This window comes from Lolium perenne, chromosome 4 (assembly GCF_019359855.2).
Source record: "Lolium perenne isolate Kyuss_39 chromosome 4, Kyuss_2.0, whole genome shotgun sequence".
NCBI lineage: Eukaryota > Viridiplantae > Streptophyta > Magnoliopsida > Poales > Poaceae > Lolium > Lolium perenne.
In genome coordinates this window covers 143,385,566-143,396,408 of record NC_067247.2, presented here as the reverse complement: position 1 = coordinate 143,396,408, position 10,843 = coordinate 143,385,566, and positions in this window count along the sequence as shown.

Here is a 10,843-nt window from a genome sequence, read left to right as displayed (position 1 = left end):
CCAACTAAAACCCATCACTGACTCGTCATTCTTTGCTGTTGCAGTTTCACGCAACTAATGAAGTAATCAGGATTCGGACGAATATAATTAGAAGCCACCACCATGAATAATTTATTATTTAAGTATCCAGATTCCACCATGTGCCACCCAAATGGATCGAGCATGTTCAAATACCAGACCAACCGCTGCCGCTGCCGGCCGCGGCCCCGACCCAAGCGCTGGCCTCGGCCCTGGCCCCCGTGCCTCGGCCCCGGCTATAGCCCCGGTCCCAGCCTGGCTATGGCGGTGGCGGCACCCCCTCCGTCGAATTGACGAGAGGGAGAAGAGGGTTTCCGCGGCGACGTTCCATGGGAGGTGATGTAGCGCTGGTGGAGGAAGCCAGGCGGCACAGCTACTTGGCCGGGGCCTGAGGCTCTCCATCGGTAGCCATGGAGGATTCGGTGGAGCGGTGGCGGCCTCCGCCCCCGGTAACTGTTCGGCGGCGGTACGCATGATACGCGTCGCTGTCCTCTTCCATGGTGATCCGATAGGAGGGATTGGCGACGTGGGGGCTGCTGATTTTGCTTTGTTTTTTGTGGCGGTCCTTGGGTTTCTCGCATGCGGGGATGAAGATCTTTCGGAGGTCAGTTTGCTTTGATCTGGCTGGAGAGATGAGTTCCGGAAATCTCCGCTGGCGAATGGAACAGTGCATCTTTTGCCTGCAGTTTGCTGGATCGGGTGGTATTCGGTCGCGCACACCCATATTTTTATTCCGGTCGGCTCTCCCCTGGTGGATCGGCCGGCGCGATTGGGATGGGCGGTGGCGGCTAGCGCTGCGGCCTCCCTCCTCACGTCGGCTCTCCGCAGCACTCCGGCAGGGGCTGGTGGTGGGCGGCGGCCAGGCTCATGGCCTGCGCCAATTTCCCCCCGCCTCTCGCCGGTGAGTGGAGGCGATCTCGGGCTTCACCCGCGACACGAGGTCGCCCGGGGCAGCAGCCTTGGGTACGACGGTGGAGGTGGCCCTCTTCTTCGCCTGAGAGGGTCGGCCTGCGGTTGGTGGTGGTGGATCTATCGATCTATCACCGCGTTCCGACGGCGAGATGGAGATGCTTGGAAGCCGGTGACTGAGTCGCCGGTGGAGGGTTGGAGTGGCCAGCCCGGGATGGTCGCCGACGTGGGGGTCCGACCTGAATAAAGACGGTGGTCCTAGGGTCTCTCTTGCGTGAAGAGGAAGACCTACCGGAGGCCTGGACTCGTGATCTAGCCGGAGTGTTGAGTTCCGGAAGGCTCCGCCGGCGAATGTAACAGTGCTTTTTGCCTGGAGTTTGCTGGATCGGTGGTATTCGGTCGTGCGCACCCATGCTTTTATTCCGACCGATTGGTTCTGGAGGGAGCGGCGCGAAGCTCTTTTTCTGTGTTGACATCAAGTGACTATGGATCCATGATGAAAGTCGGAAGAAGAGAAGTTCATGAAGGCCGGAGGGGAGGACTAGCTAAGGGAGGTTCAAGTCTCCGCGCTGTTGAGGGACTTGCTTGGTGTTCCGAGCTTCACAGCAGCGATATGTAAGTGGAGGCGACAACGCAGGTGAAGTTCAGAGTCCTACCTTTCAGGGTGAAAACCCAAGGTCTGGCCTTAACTGGTTGTGCCTGGCAATGACTTTGTTGGAGGCATTGTTTTGAGAGCGGGGACAATCTTCAGGGTGAAAACCTAAGATCGTTGATCGGGCGACGATGGTGTTAGCGCACTGTTCCCTTCTTGGAGGCGTCGTTTTTGGAGATTCTGTATTTCAGGTGTTGTCTTGGCGGTGGATGTATTGATGTTGTTAGGCCCGAGATACTGTAGCGGGACTTTTGTTTCTTAGTTTTCTTTTCTTTTTTTTTAGCTGTGTGCATCCGTAGTGCCATTAGGGTGGTGCGTTGTTGCAGAGGCTGGGTGTAATTGGTATCGTTTTGATATTAATATATTCCCTTTATCGAAAAAAATATTTTTATTCCGGTCGTTTGGTTCCGGAGGGAGCGGCGCGAAGCTCTATTCTGTGTTGACATCGGGTGACTTTTTGGTCCATGGTAAAGTCAGAAGAAGGAATATCATGAAGGCCGGATTAGTGGACTGGCTAAAGGAGGTTCGAGTCTCCGTGATGCTGAGGGATCTGCTTGGCGTTCCGGGCTCTGCAGCAGTGGTATGCATGTGGGGGCGGCAACACATGAGTAGTTCAGAGTCTTACCTCTCAGGGTGAAAACCCAAGGTATGGCCTTAACTGGTTGTGTCTGGCAATGTTCTTGTTGGAGGCATTGTTTTGAGAGTCGGGACTATCTTCAGGGTGAAAACCTAAGACCTTTGGTCGGGCGACGACGGCGCTGGTGCACTGTTCCCTTCTTGGAGGCGTTGCTTTTAGAGAGCCTGTACTTCAGGTCTTGTCACGGTGGTGGTTGTATTGTTGTTGCTAGGTCTAGAATACTGTAGCGGGATATTGTTTGGTTGTGTGCATCCGTACTGCCACTAGGGTGGAGCGTTGTTGCAGAAGCTAGGTGTAATTGGTATCTTTTGATATTAATATATTCCCTTTTATTTAAAAAAAATACCAGACCAACAGCGCAGCGCAAAAGTATTGAGATGCGGGGACAGATCCGTTCTCGACCCAAATTTGGAATGACAATGTGACTTCGCGAACACGGTACGGACCACTCGGACCTCGACGCGTGTCTTTGCCGGACCAACAAGTAAGTGACACAATAACCTAGTTAGACATTTTTTATTACATTTGGCCAAAATTAATCTTCTTTATGTAGAGGGTTAACGGTTTAACCTAAGCTAAGAAAACTTTATGTACTCGTCGCTGCGGGCTCTTTCATGGCCGCGTCTAACTCGTTGTTGTATGCCCTACTGGTTGTCGTCCTCCTGCCGACGTGGTCAAAGGGGCCACCGCCGTCGTGCGTCCCGCGAGCGCCCTAGACAACCACCTCCTGCACCCGGCGACGTTCCAAGGCGTCACGCGCTTAGCCGTCATGGACTTCTCTACGTCAACCTCCACCTCGGCTCCACCACCACCTCGGGCGCCGCTCGGTGTCCTGCTGCTGAGACATGGATGGTCGCGTGCTTGGCCATCATGGACTGCTGCTCAGTAGACACGAGAGTGAGCGTCCTCATCGTGCTAGGTGGTCTCGAAGGATTAGAGCAAAGCCCGCTACTCGTCCCTAATGTCTGGTGCATCGTCGTTGTCGTTAAAGTCCTCGAGGTCGTCTAAATCCGCGTCCACCCAAGGGTCGACTGTGGGCATGGGCTGCTTCGCCGTAAGCATTGTCGCACATGCCTCCCCCCCCCCCCGCCAATTCCTCCCGGGCCTCCTTCAGCCTTGCCTGTGCCTGTGCCAGGTTCGTGTCGGTCACCACCCTCAGCGCCGCCGCCTACGCCAGGATCTCCAACGTTCCCTCGTGCGTCGTTGCCTCCGCCTCCTACCCCATCCCCGCCCAGTATGGCCCATGCGTCGCCTCGTGCTCCTCCTACGCCGATGATAAACCCTAAGAGCAGGGAATCACTGTAATATAATTAGATAAGTATTTAATTGTCGAACCCGTCCCACGAGAAAGTAAAGGTAAACTAAGCCTTATAACCCACTTATGTGACCCTTTGTGCAATGCAATAAACTAATGATGCAAGGTTCTTTTTTGCTTGAAACTACTACTAAAAAAAGCGGTATACTAAAAGAACTAGATATTGATGCAAGAGAGCTTATGCAAGGTTGAGTGGGCCAAGGCAACTCAAGGAAGCAAATATTTCAGGCATATAGTTATTTCATTTGTTTTGGTTGTCTCAATTAGTGAATCACATGCTTTATACCAGCTAGATGCATAAGTATTAAATACCGTGAAGTATAAAGAACTTGATGTCTAAAACCCACGCTAGATCACAATGGGTTAATTAAGGAAATATGTCTAGCATCAACACACCAAAGCATGACATATTTTTTTTTATAAATATAGTTTGTTGTTTCTTCTAGAGAGGAGCCATGAATAAGTGCAGCCGCGAACACGAGCAAATGCACCCCTACTGATTGGTCACTAGGCCGTTTTCAATCATACAAGGGAGTTATTAAGACATAAACTTAAGCCACCGTTGTAAGGTTTAAGGTTTTTATCAGTTTATCTCACAATGATTGACACGTTATCAATGGTCATGCATCTAAAAGGTGGTACACAATTTCTATCATCTCCGGCCATTGCTATCTGAACACACGCAACGGTGACAACCTTGTCTATTTCGCCAATATATGTGTACACTCATACATCAGTACATAGGACCATCATAGAATATAACAAACTTGTATGAAACCATAAACAAAATCTTTTACCATAGCCACGAACAAGTCACTAATCAAATGTAGAAATAGAGGTGTAATAGATCATAGGAAAACGATAGATTGCACTCAATATCATGTTTGCCAAGAGATTACAGCGGGTAGATGGAGAGCTGAAGACAGTGTTGCTATAGTTGTTGATGATGACCACGCGAGAGAGGGGTCACTAGTACCGAACTGCTACTTAGAGATTGTTTTCGTCTATAGTCCTCAGACGGTTCTGCTATCCAGCTCAAAGCCTTGGTCTCTACCAGCGCGCCATCCTGAGACGGTTTCCATTCCTGCTAAAAAAATTCAACGTCAGCCGGTTCTAAAATGTGGTCGTCTCTAATAAAGAGATGCCCTCCGCTAGTTGGAAATTATGGCCGTGTCTAATAAAGAGAAGCCCTGGACCAGTTGAGAATTCTGACCGTCTGATATATCTCAAATGTATCTACTTTTTCAAGCACTTTGCTCAATGATTTTCTCTGGAACCTCACCATACTGCTGAATCTGATGTTGTTTTTAGCAAAAGTCTCCTTTTATCAAGTTTTCGCAGGAAATAAAATCGGGTAAAATACCAGGAAAGTTTTTCATGAAATGAAGGACCTGGAGCGTTGGATCACAAGAGGGCAACCACGAGGCCCAAATGAGGACAGGTGGCGTGGCCACCTTCTTTGGGCGCGCCACCCAGGCCCGTTAGACCCTCGGTCGCCGTCTCGCCTCCTCCCTTCGTGTGGTGCCTTATATACCATAAAAACCTACCCCCTGAAAGGACACAACGTTTCGCGAAACAGAAGACCACGATCTTCGTTTCGGTGGTCAGATTGATCCTGCTCTCCATCCCAGGGAGAGGGATTTTGAGGGCTAGCTTCATCATCACCGTCACGGACATCATCACCAACCATCATGGAATCACTCTCCATCACCATGAGTGAGTAGTTCTCTGTAAGATTAAGAGGTGGATGGGTTTTGCATGAGATTGATCATGTAATCCTCCATATGTATCGAGATTTGAGGTGTTCTTCTTGAAGATATTCATGTATGAGTGCTGGTACACCTTTGCTATGTTTAATGATTGTTGCTAGGGCCTAAGTGACATGATTTCAGTACTGAACCTGTATTGCTTTATCATATATATGAGGTTGGTATTTATTTGCAAGGTGTATTACTTGTTATTATGTTGACCCTACGAATCCCTAAGATGACATATAGGAAAAAACAAGGGGAATATGTGATAGTTCAAGGATTATGTGTGTTCATGAATCTTAATGCTTTATTTCGGTCTATTCAAAATGGTACACCTTAATTGCTTGTAGTTTTAAGTTGGCCCCGGTAAAATGGGCAATCAAGACAAAAGATGTTATGCAAATTATCTTAGTTAGTACGCATAACTATATTTGGATCATACACCTACACACAACTGAAGTAGAGATGAATTCTATGTTAGTTGGATTACATTATATGATCAAAATCATCCATATGTTACCCCATTGCTGCCTCATGCCTACGCTTTTAGCCACTGAAAGTTTCATACTACTACTTACCGGTGAAAACTGGATATTTGCTGCTTTTATTTACTATTTACTTTTACTGCTTTGAATCAACTGCTATAAAATCGCCACTTGCTTTGTGACTTTATTGATATACAAGTGTGGTTGAGAGTGACGTCTCAATTACTAAAGTCTTATTGGTATTTTTGTGTTCCCCTTGAGTCGAACTATAAATTTGAGTTATACTTCCCATCAAAGATTTCAGCGATCCCCTATACTTGTGGGTATCATCGTCTCAATGTTTCATAGTTCAATAAGAAAATATTCCTTCCCCATGGCAGGGTTCCCTCAGTCGACCTCACAATATATAATCCAAATACACATACATGTGATTCAAACCAACCATACATTTACAAACATGGATTATGCAATATATTTTTGTAGTACATAATATTTCCTTCTAAGAATGTACTGCATCGACTAGAAAAATCTTGGAATAAAAAAAATCTTTAACTTCAACTTCAAGATCGATCAATAATTCTTGTAAGACAACAAAAAGATCTTCTAAGGATGCACTACACAAACTAAGAACCTTTGCTCCAGGGCCACCACTAGACGCATGTTGCACCTTCTGCTCCCACTCCGCAATCTGATCATATACAACATGATCAATCAAGATGAACTGAGGCTAGAGTAGAGTGATGGATGATGGAGATCATCAGAGCATGTTTAATATACATATGTAGATATGCATTTTATATAGTCACACAAGCTAAAGCCCTAACAATATCTCAATTTTGGAGAACACCTTTAGAGATTTTGCATGATACATGTATATACTTGAATAAGAAAGGTGCAACACATCACCCTTGGCAGTAAGGAACCTGATCAAGTAGTACAAGGTTGCGGAAACAGACTCTCTACTAAAATGCATATCATGTTTGTAGACTTCAAGGATTTTATGTGCATGTTACCAGTAAGAAAAATAAATTGTATTAAAACCCAAGACAAAGCATGAGGAAGGCTACATCATACTTGACATTCCAAAACTGATACAGGATTTCATACCAAAGAAACAAATTTAGTAAACTATAAACGGTGAAGATAGGGATCTAGGATTGTCTAATAACAAAGCATGAGGAAGGCTACAGCATACTTGACATTCCAAAACTGATACAGGATTTCATACCAAAGAAACAAATTTATTAAACTATAAACGGTGAAGATAGGGATCCAGGATTGTCTAATACCAAAGCATGAGGAAGGCTACAGCATACTTGTCTAATACCAAAGGTTCTTTTTTCTATATCAGGAGATTCTTCTACTAAGACTATATCTCATGTAATTGTTTTTTAGGGCAAGAAACAAAACACCAAGACGGCAGCATTATACTGATAATTCTTTCAAAATATGTGCTCAAGATGCAATCATTTACTATCAGATATTGTATAATCCACTCTACAATACGGAGCTTTGTACAAGCACTTAGTTCTATGATTTTCTATTCATATTCTGCATACTTTCAAAAATAATTAAACAAATGACCCGCAGCAATGTATTAAAGGCTTAAACTACTTAAGCAAGTTTCTTTTAGCACAGCGGTATAATATATAAAACAATGTAGATGAGATTGGTTTGCCGTGCCTCTCTGGGCCGACGTAAGACTCTTTATATATACGTGTATCAGGGTTTACAGGAGTTGTTAGGATTACAACAATCTAACTAACGTAGAAGCTATCTACTTTACAATTCTGTTAGACAATCACGTGAGGGATCGTATCACGCCTAATAATCTGACTCCGTTTAACAGTCCCCCTCGATCCAAACGTGTGCCAATCAGATTCAGCCCATACCTCATTCGATCGAACGTCTCTTTGCTAAGAGCCTTAGTAAATATATCAGCAAGCTGATCACGCGTCGAGATGAATCGAACCTTTAGAGCTCCAGCTGAAACCTTTTCTCTCACAAAATGAAAATCAATTTCGATGTGTTTGGTTCGAGCATGGAAGACAGGATTTGCTGTGAGGAACGTGGCTCCCAAATTATCACACCAAAGGACAGGAGCTTTGGCTTGGTAAATTCCTAGTTCCCTAAGTACAGACTGAAGCCATGTCACTTCGGCAGTGCCATTGGCGATGGCTTAGTATTCCGCTTCTGTACTCGATCTACTCACAGTTGGCTGTTTTCTTGAGCTCCATGACACCAAATTCGGTCCATAAAATACCGCATACCCACCAGTAGAACGACGATCATCTGGGCACCCGGCCCAATCAGCATCTGTATACACACTGAGTTCAGTGGAGTTAGATCGGCATATGCTCAAACCGACATGCAGCGTGCCCTTCACATACCTCAGGATCCGCTTGACTGCACTCCAGTGTACATCAGTAGGAGCAGCTAGGAACTGACATGCCTTGTTTACAGCGAAGGAAATGTCTGGCCGTGTCAAACACAAATACTGCAAAGGTCCCACAGTGCTTCTGTACACAAAGGCCTCATTATCAGTTAACTGAACACCAACTGTCTTGCTAAGTTTATCTGACGGAAGCATAGGCGTATTGATCTCCTTGCATCCATGCATGTTCACCTTACGAAGCAGATCTCCTGCATACTTGGTCTGCGTCAGAGATATTCCATCATACTGTGGCTGTACCTCAATACCAAGAAAATACAACAGTGTTCCAAGATCCTTAACAGCAAAGGAACGTTGCAGTTCAGACATCAGTTTCTCCACTGCTCGATGACAGGAGCCGGCAATGATTATATCATCCACATAAATCAGCATATAGATGGTAACCCTTCTGTCATTAAAAATGAATAATGAGGTGTCTACTTTAGAAGGCACAAAACCAATGGATTGCAACTTGATGCTCAGTTCGGAGTACCATGCCCTTGGAGCTTGCTTGAGGCCATACAAGGATTTCTGAAGCCGATAGACATAATTTGGATGTTTGGGATCAACATATCCGGGAGGCTGCTGCATATATACCTCCTCCTGAATATCGCCGTGGAGGAAAGCGTTTTACACATCCACTTGCCGAAGGGTCCACCGCTTTGACACAGCGATAGACAAAATAAGCCGAACGGTAGTGGGTTTGATGACAGGTGAAAAATTGTCTGTGTAGTCAATGCCAAGGCGCTGAGTGAAACCTTTGGCGACGAGGCGAGCCTTGTACCGGTCGATGGAACCATCTGGTTTTTGCTTCAGCTTGAAAACCCACTTGCAGCCAACAATGTGATGTCCTGGAGGGGGCGCAACAAGGCGCCAGGTGCTGTTGAGCTGAAGTGCATGAAATTCCGTATCCATAGCAGCTTTCCAGGAAGGATGACTGAGGGCATCATGATGTGACACAGGTTCTGCAGCGAAGGCCCGCTTGGATGGATCATAACGGACAATGCCATCAAACATACGGAGAGGCTTGACCATGTTGTTCTTCAGACGGGTGCGCATAGGGTGTGCTCCAGGAGCAGGGGCAGGCGGTGGAGAGGGCGACGATCCGGGAGCAGAGGTAGACGGCGAGGAAGGTGGACTTCCAGTGTCTTGGGCCGTGTCATCGGGTGGGGACGGCCCAGGAGATGGAGTGGACGGGGACGGTGGCGGAGACGCGTCCGCATCAGAGGCACCATCGTGGGCCGCGTCGGGCCCGTCCTGATCCAGGACACCATGATCGTCATGGGGAGGCGCATGCCGATCATGCATGGGAGGAGCGACGCCCGCCGAAGGAGCACCTGAAACAGTGACAACAGGTGGCAAATTAGTAGCACAAGCCCTATCACTACATGTGGATGATTCCATGTCTGGTTCGGGAAGAAGAATGAGGTCCTCGGTGGGTGGAGATGAATGACAAGAGGTCGTGTCAGCGGGCGCAAAAGGGAAGATACTTTCGTCAAAGACGACGTCACGAGAGACATAGATTCGACTGTGGAGCGGTCAAGACACTTGAAACCAAGATGATGGGGGCTGTAACCGAGAAACACATACTGTCGGGACCGGAACTCAAGTTTACGGTGATTGTATGGCCGAAGATTTGGCCAACACGCGCACCCTAAGACACGGAGAACCTCGTATTTGATGGGAGTGTTAAAGAGTTTTGTGACTGGTGTGGTGTTGTGAAGAACACGGCTGGGCATGCGATTGATTAAATAGCAAGCCGTAGGGATGGCGTCGTCCCAAAAACGAAGAGGAACATGGGCTTGAGCAAGAAGGGCAAGTGCAGTTTCGACGAGATGTCGGTGTTTGCGCTCGATGGCGCCGTTTTGCTGATGGGTGTGAGGACAGGATAGTCGATGGACAATGCCAGTGTCACGAAAATAGCGATGCAATTTATGGTATTCCCCTCCCCAGTCAGATTGAACTGATAGAATTTTAGTACCAAGAGAACGTTCGACTTGCTTTTGGAATTGGTAAAACACAGTCTCAACATCAGATTTATGTTTCAACAGATAGACCCATGAAAATTTACTAAAATCATCCAAAAAACTTACATAATAACGAAAACCACCAGAAGATCTGATGGCAGGACCCCACACATCTGTGTGTACTAACTCAAGAGGAACAGTAGAGACTCGGCTAGACAACTCATAAGGGAGCTGATGTACTTTTGCTTGTTGACATGCATCACATACATGCACAAGGGACTCTTTATTTGTGGAAGACTCTAAATTATTCTTGGACAGGATGGCTTGGACGATGGTGGAGGATGGATGTCCAAGACGCTTGTGCCATGTATCCTTGGATGTGAGGTGGGCTTGGCGAAGATGATTTGCAGGTACTGGATACAGGCGGGCCTGAGCTCTACCGTGAAGCCGAATTTCCTTCGTGATGCGGTCCTTGACATAAATGGAGAAGGGATGAAGTTCAACAAAGCAACCATTATCAAAGGCAAGTTTACTGGTGGAGATAAGATTTTTACTAATATGGGGAGAGTGCAGGACATTTTTAAGATGCAATGGATATTTCGAACCAGGTATGGAAGAGTCACCAACATGTAAAATAGGGATATGCGTACCATTTGCGACCTGAATCTGGTCGGTTCC